Source organism: Pelobates fuscus, chromosome 5 (genome assembly GCF_036172605.1).
Source record: "Pelobates fuscus isolate aPelFus1 chromosome 5, aPelFus1.pri, whole genome shotgun sequence".
NCBI classification, from domain to species: domain Eukaryota; kingdom Metazoa; phylum Chordata; class Amphibia; order Anura; family Pelobatidae; genus Pelobates; species Pelobates fuscus.
In genome coordinates, this window is record NC_086321.1 from 72,515,988 (window position 1) to 72,529,233 (window position 13,246).

Here is a 13,246-nt window from a genome sequence, read left to right on the forward strand (position 1 = left end):
AAAGGCATTATAATTATAGACGAGTGGATTATCATTCTCCCATAAAGGATTGGCCCATCTCAAAGCTTTTTCAATGAGTAGAGTAATAATAAATCCAACCTTTGCTCTATCTGTAGGATAAGAGCGGGGTTGTAGTTCGAAATGGATGCTAATCTGGTTTAGAAAACCACGACACTTCTCCGGTGACCCGCCATAACGTACTGGTGGGGTAATACGGGAAGAAGCACCTACAGTGGCTACCTCTAGACCTGAGACTGCAGGAGAAATGGAAGGAGTACGTGTCTCCTCAGGTGGATTACTAGCACGAGACAAAAGTGCCTGTAGTGCCAAAGCCATCTGATCCATCCTATGTTCCATGGCGTCAAACCTGGGATCCGAAGAACCAAGCTGACTGTTTGTACCTGCAGGATCCATTGGCCCTGTCGTAATGTCAGGATCGGGACAGGGATCCAACACGCAGAGTACAAAGAGTGGAAAGGTACGTATACCGGGCCTTAGAATGGCCGGACTAACGTACCGAGAGTAAAGAATAGTCAGAGGCAAGCCGAGGTCGAGGGAACGAGAAGACAGATAAGCGAGAGACAAGCCGGGTCAAGGGATAACGGAGAAACAGGGAAGTACAACGAGCCGAGTCAAAACCAATAGAGCAAACTAGAATACCAGAGCACTGAGTGACTAGACAAGCTAGAACCACGACAGGGCAATGAGCTGAAGTAAGGAGTAAGCTTAAATACCCTGGTTCTGGATGGAAATCACGCCTCTGAAAAGTACCGATTGGATATCGGACACTTGAGTGACAGATTGCTCGTGCTAGCGTCATGACGTCACGTATTGAGCGTCCTGCTAGAAAAGGACGTGGATTCCTCGCGGCCGGTGTTTAAGTGACTGGATGAACCGCGAGGAACGGAGGAGACAGCTCGCCTGGACGGATACACCACCAAGTCTCTACCTCCCTTAGAGGTAGAGGCCTCAGGTACCCTGACAGATAGTACCATTCCCACTTTTACCCATTGGCACAATAAGATTACAGGTTTAGATTGAGATATACTACTTGAGTCTAATTGGGGATTGGCCACTTATTATTTAGCCTCTCATATTTTTCTGCTTTTCTTTTCGTTTCCCCCTTCCCCCCTCATTATTCTTACTGCTATGCTGTTTTCCCGCTTACTGCATCAGACCGACTAATATACCTAGGCAGAGACGTGTACATGGTAATACCTATACCAGGTTTTGCTCCATAGCTTACCATGAACCTGAAACAGGTCTTGTTGTTACTTAACTCCTACCAGTCTACAACGGAGTATTAATCTATTGCTATTACTTATATAATCACATGAGGCAGCCCATTATAGTAATATAGGCTAGTTGACATTTTGAGATTTATTCTGCAGCAATAGTAGCATTTCACGTTACACCAAACTGGTTGAGTTTCATCAAACACATGTTAGTTTGTTCACCTTCTGTACACGAGCACCCAGTTTTTATTCTATTGTATTCAATAAAATGTATTTATTTTCTCTGAAGGTGTTCCAAGAAAACTGGGGACATGTATTACAGTGTTTTGGAACACTGTGTTCTGTTTTCTTATTTTTAATGTTATAGAAGTGTCCCGCCAATCTCGTATGTAATTTGTGTGTGGTTCTCCCAATATCCACATCTGCATTGTAATAAATATTTAACGAAAGTGGAGGAGCACTGTATAAATGTCTTTATGTTATATTTTTTATTAGTGTACGTGCCTTCAAAGCTGTTGGTTTTCCTTTTTTGGTGTTTACATGTGGAACACCTTCCACAACTATAAGTACCTTGTAGATCGAATAGTCCTTTTTGTTTTTTTCTTTTACCAAGCTGGGAGCCAGTATGGCTGTTACATTTTCAGCTTTCTTATATATCACTGTGGGTCGGTCTGGGATAACCTGGCCTAATATGTCATCTCTCTGTAATATATGCCACTGTCTTTTCAAAAAAAAATTCTATTTTTCTGGCTTGTGTGTTGTATATAGTTGTAAATGCATATTCAAATGTTTTATTGTTTTGCCTATCCTTTTTATTGTTCTTATTATTTGTCAACAAGGATGTCCTATCTAATGAGTCAACATATTCTTCATCTTTTTTTCATTTTATCTGGATCATACCCTTTTTCCAAATAGCGTTTTTGTATAATCATGGCTTGTTCCTTATATGTACTCTTACCCGAACAGTTTCTTTTTAATTGTGTCATTTGACCTTTTGGTAAATGTGGAAAATGTGATCCATGGTGAAAAATGTGAGCTTGTTCTGTCAATGGCGCTGTTACAGTCTGTGCTCTTAAAGAAGGTCTTACTCTTTAATTGATTCTCTTCTACATATAGCGTTATATCTAGAAAATTGATTTGAACCTTAGCTGCAACAGATGTAAAATTTAAATTAGAACTATTGTTATTTATACCTTTGATGAAAAAGTTGAGACTTTCTGTAGATCCTTCCCATACAATCAAAACGTCGTCAATGTAGCGGCGCCATAGGGCGAGACTGCCCCCGTGAGCCTCACAAAGATATATATTTAAATTTGCCCAATAGGATACATAAAGATTGGCGAAACTCAGGGCAAATCTCGTTCCCATGGCGATGCAACACAACTGCAAAAAGAAAGTGAAATCAAACTAAAAATAATTTCTAGTTAACACAAAGTGTATACAATCAAGTCAACTAGAAAATCTATCTGGCTATTATTTATATTATTTACTTCTATTCCCTTCTGATAAGGTATACGGGAGTATAATGAAGATACGCCAACCGTGGCCATGATGGAAGTGTGTTTCCATGATATAGCAGCTAAAATGTGTCTGGTGTCTGTAATGTAAGAAGGTATGGTTTGGACATAAGGCTGTAAAAAGAAATCTATATATTCCGAAAGTTTTGAAGAAAAAGAACCTATACCGCTAATGATAGGGCTGCCTGGAGGTTTTGTTAAATCCTTGTGGATTTTTGGGAGAAAGTAAAATATAGCTATTTTGCAATCCACATTGTATAAAAAATTGAATTCATCTTGGGAGATGATATTTTTCTCTTTTCCTGCTGATAAAAGTCAGTTAAGTTCTTTTAAATACGTGGATGTGGGATCTTGGTCTAAGATTTTATATGTAGAACTGTCTCCTAGAATTCTATGTGCCTCCATATAGTATTGGCAGCTCATGATTACTGTACCCCCTCCCTTATCCGCCTCTTTGTTATACATTAAACTGAATTTTGGGAACTCATCAGGGCATTGCATATTTTGTCCAAAAATATTGAATTGTGAAAAAGTCAGCTTGGTTTCCTGTCACAGTGCTCACATGAGATAAGAGGAAAGAAATTACCCGGATAGATATAAGGTACACCTGAATAAAAAAACAGAGAAAACTCATAGGGAAACACCATATAACAAAGAATGGCCCCTAGTGATTGTAATGCACTCACAAGATCCTCAGGAGCAAATAAATAGATTTATTTGCTCCTGAGGAAGTCTACATGTGAGTAGACGAAACGCGTAGAGTTTGTTTTTTACTTTTCTTTTCTTTTATTTGTTTTTATTGCCTGACACATAGAAACATAGAAACATAGAAACATAGAATGTGACGGCAGATAAGAACCATTCGGCCCATCTAGTCTGCCCAGTTTTCTAAATACTTTCATTAGTCCCTGGCATTATCTTATAGTTAGGATAGCCTTATGCCTATCCCACGCATGCTTAAACTCCTTTACTGTGTTAACCTCTACCACTTCAGCTGGAAGGCTATTCCATGCATCCACTACCCTCTCAGTAAAGTAATACTTCCTGATATTATTTTTAAACCTTTGTCCTTCTAATTTTAGACTATGTCCTCTGGTTGTGGTAGTTTTTCTTCTTTTAAATATAGTCTCCTCCTTTACTGTGTTGATTCCCTTTATGTATTTAAATGTTTCTATCATATCCCCCCTGTCTCGTCTTTCCTCCAAGCTATACATGTTAAGATCCTTTAACCCCTGTGATTCATTTCTACCAAACACCATCCTGGACAGAGGAACACAGAGATTTGTTGATGGGCTTTTAACTTCCAACTTTTTGTAAGTGTATCTAAATAAAGCGTGTTATTTGCATTTTATAGCAGCGCTGTACTATGTCCATTTATATATCTTTACATGCTTCCTTGGACATTGAGATCTGAATGATGACCATCTCCTGAAGATTTAAAGCAATATTGATGGGCTTGAAAAATGCATTGATCTTGTGAGTGCATTACAATCACCTGGGGCCATTCTTTGTTATATGGTGTTTCCCTATGAGTGTTCTCTGTATTTTATTTAGGTGTACCTTATATCTATATCTGTTTTTTGAGGATTGAGAGGAATCCTTTTGCTATGAGTCCGACCTAAAATAAAAAAGGGAAGTAATTACCTTTTTTCACTAATTGTATATTACTACACCTGGGTTGTCTCTTACCTATTGGTCTACTTGTATATACCTATAAAAGAAATTGCTGCACTACTGAAAGAATGAGCAAATAAAGGCAAAAACATCAGGAAGACAAGACGGCATCCGCAAACGTCACAGGAGTCAATTATTTAGGTGGCAGGCAAAAAGCCAGGAACAGCCAACCCCCATAGACGGTATGATGGAGGAGTTTGCAGGGAATTTCTTCGGCATGGTCCCAGACTGCAGCCAAAGTTGTGCATTACTCTAGTCCCAAACCCACACAAGGGCTAACCTCACTATTCTTCAGACTCGGCGGCTGTCGCTTTTTAATTCCTTCCCTTTCTGGGGCTAGCTGAAGGCTTTGGGCATAGGTTGCTGTTTTCGAAGGTTATTCTTCTGCGCCCGAAAGCGTATCAATGAGGTAAGTCAGCCAGTCTCTCAGCAGAAGCCAGAATCAGTGAACTTCAGACTGGAGAAACACCTTGAAAAAGTCTACTGTGAGCAGGCGAAACGTGTTGTTGCTTGCAGAGTTTGTGTTTCACTGACTATTTCAGCGCTGCGTGACTCCGGTGTTTCTCCAGTCTGCATTTCACTGATTCTGGCTTCTGCTCAGAGACTATTATTACCAATATGGATACCGCACTCTCCTGGATCCAGGGTGCAACCGAGCCTGAGGTTGGCCAATCCTCACAATGTGATTTGTAAAAAATGTACTGATGGGCCAGGCACTCAAGTTCAAGTGGGCAGATTTATTGGAGTAGAATTAAGACAACAAGCTTGACAAAGGCCCGGTTTTGGGCTAAAACTTTGTTTTTATTCTGCTCCAATAAATCTGTGCACTGGATTGAACTTGAGTGTCTGGACCATCATTACTTTTCTGCTGAGAGACTGGCTGACTGGACAATACAAACGGAGTGGTAATACAGCTCTGACACTGCTATACTGTGCTTGTACTGTGGTTATTGGTGACAAAAATCACATGTATATAATGTAAGGGTTCCACTAGGTTAGGTGTACCTTATATCTATATCTGTTTTTTGAGGATTGAGAGGCCGCCCTTTTGCTACGAGTCCGACCTAAAATAAAAAAGGGAAGTAATTACCTTTTTTCACTAATTGTATATTACTACACCTGGGTGGTCTCTGACCTACTGGTCTACTTGCATATACCTATAAAAGAAATGGCCCGGTCTTGGTTATTGAGGATTAGTTAAACATTTTTATTTAATTTTGACAATATATTTACCGGCAGCTTACACAGCTATTTGGCTTATTTATTTTTTAGAATAGTTTGGGAAACTATTCTAAAGGGTTTCTGAAGTTTGACTAACTGTCACCATGCTACCTCTCTGCCAAGGTCAGTGTCACATCCTCTACCTTCTCAGCAACACCGAGATTATATAACACCCCTCTTAGAACTAATGTAACCATTTCACTCCAGCAATATCAGGATCCTAGCTTGCCTTGGTGGTCTAGTGGACCTCATATGAAATCTCCAACCACAGATATCTCTTTATCATGATCCATTATAGTGCTTGTGGTTTGCCTATGGCTACTGATATTTGGGAGCTAGGAGTCCATATTTTTTGCTACACAACTTTTTTAGCTCTCATAACTATTTAGTGCACAAAGCAAACTTGTTTGTGATATTTTGGGGGTCTTTCTGGTACTTTAGGTTTTTGCTAACACTTTTTAACATCCCCTTTAAAATAAACAACCCTCATAAACACGAAGTATATAGAGTTAAACTGTGTGAAAAGCTCAAATTGCATTGCAAAGCATTTATTACAACAAAGTGATCCGCTGTCTGTATCCAACACCAACCGGTCCTGGCTACTTCTGTTTTTCTCAAGGTGTGAAATGGCAAGTGCTCATTTTACACCTTGAGAAAGACTGGAGAAGCCAAAACCAGTTGATGTTTGCTGCAGACAATGAATTTCTTTGTAAATGTGGTGAGATCAGCCAGTAGGTATGAAAGAAATACAGTAACACTTTATGACATGAACTATTTGTGTATTTTGTTTGTTGTCAATCTTTCTTTTATTGAGATGTTAGCAAGATACACATAGAAAATAGAATCAGAAAATATCAGCTTAGCAGACACGGTTCATATACTGTCCTAGTGATATAACATTCTGAATAACAAAGATGTGGCAAAATTAGCCACTTAAGACTGTATTTGCATTAATGTGATGCTGTAGCTTTAAGGCTGTTAGAACCAAGTGTATACATGTATCTGTATTTTATGCAAACAAGAGCATTCGAATGCTGGCGGCATGAAAACCACCAGCATTCATACAGTAGTTTCACGAACAGTGAATTTCAACACTGTTCGTGAAACGAACAAACTACCGAATGGGAGACCACACACAGGAGGTCATGTGGCTCCCATTAAGTATTGCAACATTGTTTCTTTCGGTAGTTACTAGATATTCAGGGTGGCCGCCGTTCGGCTACCGACCACGCGGTGGTCGGCCATCTTGGATCCTTTGTTAGCCCAGCGGTATTTTGTCATCGAGTGCCTGGAACTAAAATCGGCTACTCGACGGCACAAATACCGCTGGACTTCCAGGCTGTTCGGGAGTACCCTGCGGGTGTATTCGTGTCTTTTATGCAAAGTGTATATTTAAGTGTAATTCATGCGGCGTTCGGCTACATGTACTGGGATCTGAGCGGTACTTTCACGAAGTGTGCGCTCAGACCCCAGCTATCTACCGAACGGTCATTCGGTATAATCATATGTATAATATAAAAGATATGTATTTTTATGTGAAATGCCAGTTCTGCTGCACGGAGGGATAATCCACTTAACTGGATATTCTTAGTGGGAGTATCCCTCTCGTACAGCAGTGCTTGGTGGGAGAAATGTCTTGGTTGTTAAGTTCCCCATGTAGTCCCCTACTGTACAACCCCTGTAAAGTCAGTAAGGAAACCCCTTGCATGGGGAACCACATAAATACTGTGACCTGTGATTAAAACCTCAGTTGACTCCCAGCCTATGTGTCGTCTAGTTCTTGGGAAGGAAGGACTTATACAACGCTAACGGGATTATTGTATGCTGTACTTATTTTGCCTGGATTATTTTATGCTGCTCCTGTCTACCAGCAGAGATACTGTGGATTATACTACCTCTCCGCTACAAAACACCTCTCTTTTTTCATTGTAAATGTTAAGTAATAAACAGGGTAGTAAGACATGCAAGACATTCCATCTGAAAAGAAATACTGGGCATGGTGAATATTTGGTTATTCTATGCATTGAATAACAGGTAAGATGCACAACTGAATGGATTACAATAGAACATGCTATAGAAATAACTAAAAATAGAAACCACTGGTCTATCATTATGTTGCTGCACTACTGAAAGAATGAGCAAATAAAGGCAAAAACATCAGGAAGACAAGACGGCATCCGCCAACGTCACAGGAGTCAATGATTTAGGTGGCAGGCAAAAAGCCAGGAACAGACAACCCCCAAAGACGGTATGATGGAGGAGTTTGCAGGGAATTTCTTCGGCATGGTCGCAGACTGGAGCCAAAGTTGTGCATTACTCTAGTCCCAGACCCACAGAAGGGCTAACCTCACTGTTCTTCAGACTCGGCGGCTGTCGCTTTTTAATTCCTTCCCTTTCTGGGGCTAGCTGAAGGCTTTGGGCATAGGTTGCTGTTTTTGAAGGTTATTCTTCTGCGCCCGAAAGCATATCAATGAGGTAAGTCAGCCAGTCTCTCAGCAGAAGCCAGAATCGGTGAACTGCAGACTGGAGAAACACCTTGAAAAAGTCTACTGTGAGCAGGCAAAACGTGTTGTTGCTTGCAGAGTTCGGGTTTCACTATTTCAGAGCCGCGTGACTCCGGTGTTTCTCCAGTCTGCATTTCACTGATTCTGGCTTCAGCTGAGAGACTATTATTGCCAATATGGATACCGCACTCTCCTGGATCCAGGGTGCAACCGAGCCTGAGGTTGGCCAATCCTCACAATGTGATTTGTAAAAAATGTACTGATGGGCCAGGCACTCAAGTTCAAGTGGGCAGATTTATTGGAGTAGAATCAAGACAACAAGCTTGACAAAGGCCCTGTTTTGGGCCAAAACGTTGTTTTGATTCTGCTCCAATAAATCTGCGCACTGGATTGAACTTGAGTGTCTGGACCATCATTACTTTTCTGCTGAGAGACTAGCTGACTCAACCATACAAACGGAGTGGTAATACAGCTCTGAAACTGCTATACTGTGCTTGTACTGTGGTTATTGGTGGCTAAAATCACATGCATATAATGTAAGGGTTCCACTAGGTTAGGTGTACCTTATATCTATATCTGTTTTTTGAGGATTGAGAGGAATCCTTTTGCTACGAGTCCGACCTGAAATAAAAAAGGGAAGTAATTACCTTTTTTCACTAATTGTATATTACTACACCTGGGTGGTCTCTGACCTATTGGTCTACTTGTATATACCTATTAAAGAAATGGCCCGGTCTTGGTTATTGAGGATTAGTTAAACATTTTAATTTTATTTTGACACTATATTTACCAGCAGCTTACACGGCTTATTTATTTTTTAGAATAGTTTGGGAAACTATTCTAAAGGGTTTCTGAAGTTGGACTAACTGTCACCATGCTACCTCTCTGCCAAGGTCAGTGTCACATCCTCTACCTTCTCAGCAACACCGAGATTATATAACACCCCTCTTAGAACTAATGTAACCATTTCACTCCAGCAATATCAGGATCCTAGCTTGCCTTGGTGGTCTAGTGGACCTCAGATGAAATCTCCAACCACAGATATCTCTTTATCATGATCCATTATAGTGCTTGTGGTTTGCCTATGACTACTGATATTTGGGAGCTAGGAGTCCATATTTTTTGCTACACAACTTTTTTAGCTCTCATAACTATTTAGTGCACAAATCAAACTTGTTTGTGATATTTTGGGGGTCTTTCTGGTACTTTAGGTTTTTGCTAACACTTTTTAACATCCCCTTTAAAATAAACAACCCTCACATAAACACGAAGTATATAGAGTTAAACTGTGTGAAAAGCTCAAATTGCATTGCAAACCATTTATTACAACAAAGTGATCCGCTGTCTGTATCCAACACCAACCGGTCCTGGCTACTTCTATTTTTCTCGAGGTGTGAAATGGCAAGTGCTCATTTTACACCTTGAGAAAGACTGGAGAAGCCAAAACCAGTTGATGTTTGCTGCAGACAATGAATTTCTTTGTAAATGTGGTGAGATCAGCCAGTAGGTATGAAAGAAATACAGTAACACTTTATGACATGGACTATTTGTGTATTTTGTTTGTTGTCAATCTTTCTGTTATTGAGACGTTAGCAAGATACACATAGAAAATAGTATCAGAAAATATCAGCTTAGCAGACATGGTTTATATAATGTGCTAGTCATATAACATTCTGAATAACAAAGACCTCTCTTTTTTCATTGTAAATGTTAAGTAATAAACAGGGTAGGAAGACATGCAAGACAATCCTTCTGAAAAGAAATGCTAGGCAAGGTGAATATTTGGTTATTCTATGCATTGAATAACAGGTAAGATGCACAACTGAATGGATTACAATAGAACATGCTATAGAAATAACTAAAGATAGAAACCACTGGCCTATCATTATGTTGCTGCACTACTGAAAGAATGAGCAAATAAAGGCAAAAACATCAGGAAGACAAGACGGCATCCGCCAACGTCACAGGAGTCAATTATTTAGGTGGCAGGCAAAAAGCCAGGAAAAGCCAACCCCCATAGACGGTATGATGGAGGAGTTTGCAGGGAATTTCTTCGGCATGGTCACAGACTGGAGCCAAAGTTGTGCATTACTCTAGTCCCAGACCCACACAAGGGCTAACCTCACTGTTCTTCAGACTCGGCGGCTGTCGCTTTTTAATTCCTTCCCTTTCTGGGGCTAGCTGAAGGCTTTGGGCATAGGTTGCTGTTTTCGAAGGGTGTTCTTCTGCGCCCGAAAGCGTATCAATGAGGTACGTCAGCCAGTCTCTCAGCAGAAGCCAGAATCGGTGAACTGCAGACTGGAGAAACACCTTGAAAAAGTCTACTGTGAGCAGGCGAAATGTGTTGTTGCTTGCAGAGTTCGGGTTTCACTGACTATTTCAGCGCCGCGTGACTCCGGTGTTTCTCCAGTCTGCATTTCACTGATTCTGGCTTCGGCTGAGAGACTATTATTGCCAATATGGATACCGCACTCTCCTGGATCCAGGGTGAAACCGAGCCTGAGGTTGGCCAATCCTCACAATGTGATTTGTAAAAAATGTACTGAAGTTCAAGTGGGCAGATTTATTGGAGTAGAATCAAAACAACAAGCTTGACAAAGGCCCTGCTGTGGGCCGAAACGTTGTTTTGATTCTGCTCCAATAAATCTGCGCACTGGATTGAACTTGAGTGTCTGGACCATCATTACTTTTCTGCTGAGAGACTGGCTGACTCGACCATACAAACGGAGTGGTAATACAGCTCTGACACTGCTATACTGTGCTTGTACTGTGGTTATTGGTGACAAAAATCACAAGTATATAATGTAAGGGTTCCACTAGGGGGTATAGGGATAGGGGGTTTGTTTAAATAATATTTTCAGTATTACACTATGTTTTTCTCTTTGCATCCTTGAAGGTATTCCAATTTGATACATTTACAGGATACAGATGATACATTGTTACATTGGATACTGGAAATATATACTCAGTTCCCCCAGCTTTTTCATATCACTGGTGTGATTGTATACAAAGCAATAAAGCACTCTATTTATTACAGATTACAGCTATATTTGTGTTTTCCCTGACCATTATTTTTTTCAAGGGTTAATTCAGTAAGCACTTACACATATAATTTGTGTTTATATATATATATATATTTACAGACAGGTCCATAAATATTTGGATATCGACACAATTCTAATCTTTTTGGGTCTATACACCAACACAATGGGTTTGAAATGAAACAAACAATATGTGCTTTAACTGCAGACTTTCAGCTTTAATTTGGGGGTATTTACATCCAAATCAGGTGAACGGTGTAGGAATTACAACAGTTTGTAAATATGCCTCCCACTTTTCAAGGGACCAAAAGTAATGGGACAATTGGCTGCTCAGCTGTTCCATGGCCAGGTGTGTGTTATTCCCTCATTATCCCATTTACAAGGAGCAGATAAAAGGTCCAGAGTTCATTTCAAGTGTGCTATTTGCATTTGGAATCTGTTGATGTCAACTCTCAATATGAGATCCAAAGAGCTGTCACTATCAGTGAAGCAAGCCATCATTAAGCTGAAAAAACAAAACAAACCCATCAGAGAGATAGCAAAAACATTAGGTGTGGCCAAATCAACTGTTTGGAACATCCTTAAAAAGAAAGAACGCACCGGTGAGCTCAGCATAACCAAAAGACCCAGAAGACCACGGAAAACAACTGTGGTGGATGACTGAAGAATTATTTCCCCGGTGAAGAAAACACCCTTCACAACAGTTGGCCAGATCAAGAACACTCTCCCTGAGGTAGGTGTATGTGTGTCAAAGTAAACAATCAAGAGAAGACTTCACCAGAGTGAATACAGAGGGTTCACCACAAGATGTAAACCATTGGTGAGCCTCAAAAACAGGAAGGCCAGATTAGAGTTTGCCAAACAACATCTAAAAAAGCCTTCAGAGTTCTGGAACAACATCCTATGGACAGATGAGACCAAAATCAACTTGTACCAGGGTGATGGGAATAGAAGAGTATGGAGAAGGAAAGGAACTGCTCATGATCCAAAGCATACCACCTCATCAGTGATCTGTCCCATTACTTTTGGTCCCTTAAAAAGTGGGAGGCACATATTCAAACTGTTGTAATTCCTACACCGTTCACCTGATTTGGATGTAAATACCCTCAAATTAAAGCTGAAAGTCTGCAGTTAAAGCGCATCTTGTTTGTTTCATTTGTTTCAATTCAACCCATTGTGTTGGTGCATAGAGCCAAAAAGATTAGAATTGTGTCGATGTCCCAATATTTATGGACCTGACTGTATATATAGAAAATTTGTTATTGGTATGTTTCTTTTTTTAAATTAAAATATTGATTCTTTCACGGTAAAGAATGTAATTACACGGTAAGCATACTCACATGCAGTCACAGACAATCTCACTGACACAAGTATGGAAGCTCACTGACCGACTCATTGGCACACACAAGCTGACTGATACACACAAATAGACTCACTGACAGACCCTCGACACACTCAAGATCACTGACACACACAGAAAAGCTTACTAGTACACACAAGCTTATTACAGACAAACTCTCTGACACACACACAAGTCACAACAGACAAGTTCACTGACACACACATGCTCACTACAAACAAACTCTCTGACACACACACAAGTCACTACAGACAAGCTCACTGACACACACATGCTCACTACAGACAAGCTCTTACAGAGCACACACACTTGCTCACTCACTAGCAGGCACATACACACACAAAATCACTCCCAGTCGTGGCCTGCTGAGTATTTTAACCTACCTGGCACTGAAGGTTGTGAGAGCAATGGGAGGTGGGAGATGAAGTCACCATTTTCTAGCTTCTTCCTGCTGCTTGAGGTTAGGTCAAAGCTTAAGTGCATAGGTGGAGAAGCTTGAGCGCGAGGGTGGAGCAGCTCAGAAAAGGCACTGGGAATTGTGAAGGAAGACTTACAGTGCTCCCTCTGGTGGTCAGTAGCCTTAATGCAGCTCATCAGCCCCAGCACCTCCTTCCTTTACTCTCTCAGACTGTCACAGTTCAAGGGGAAAAAATTAAACGGCATAAGCACTGCCTGCCCCCAGATGCCACAGCCC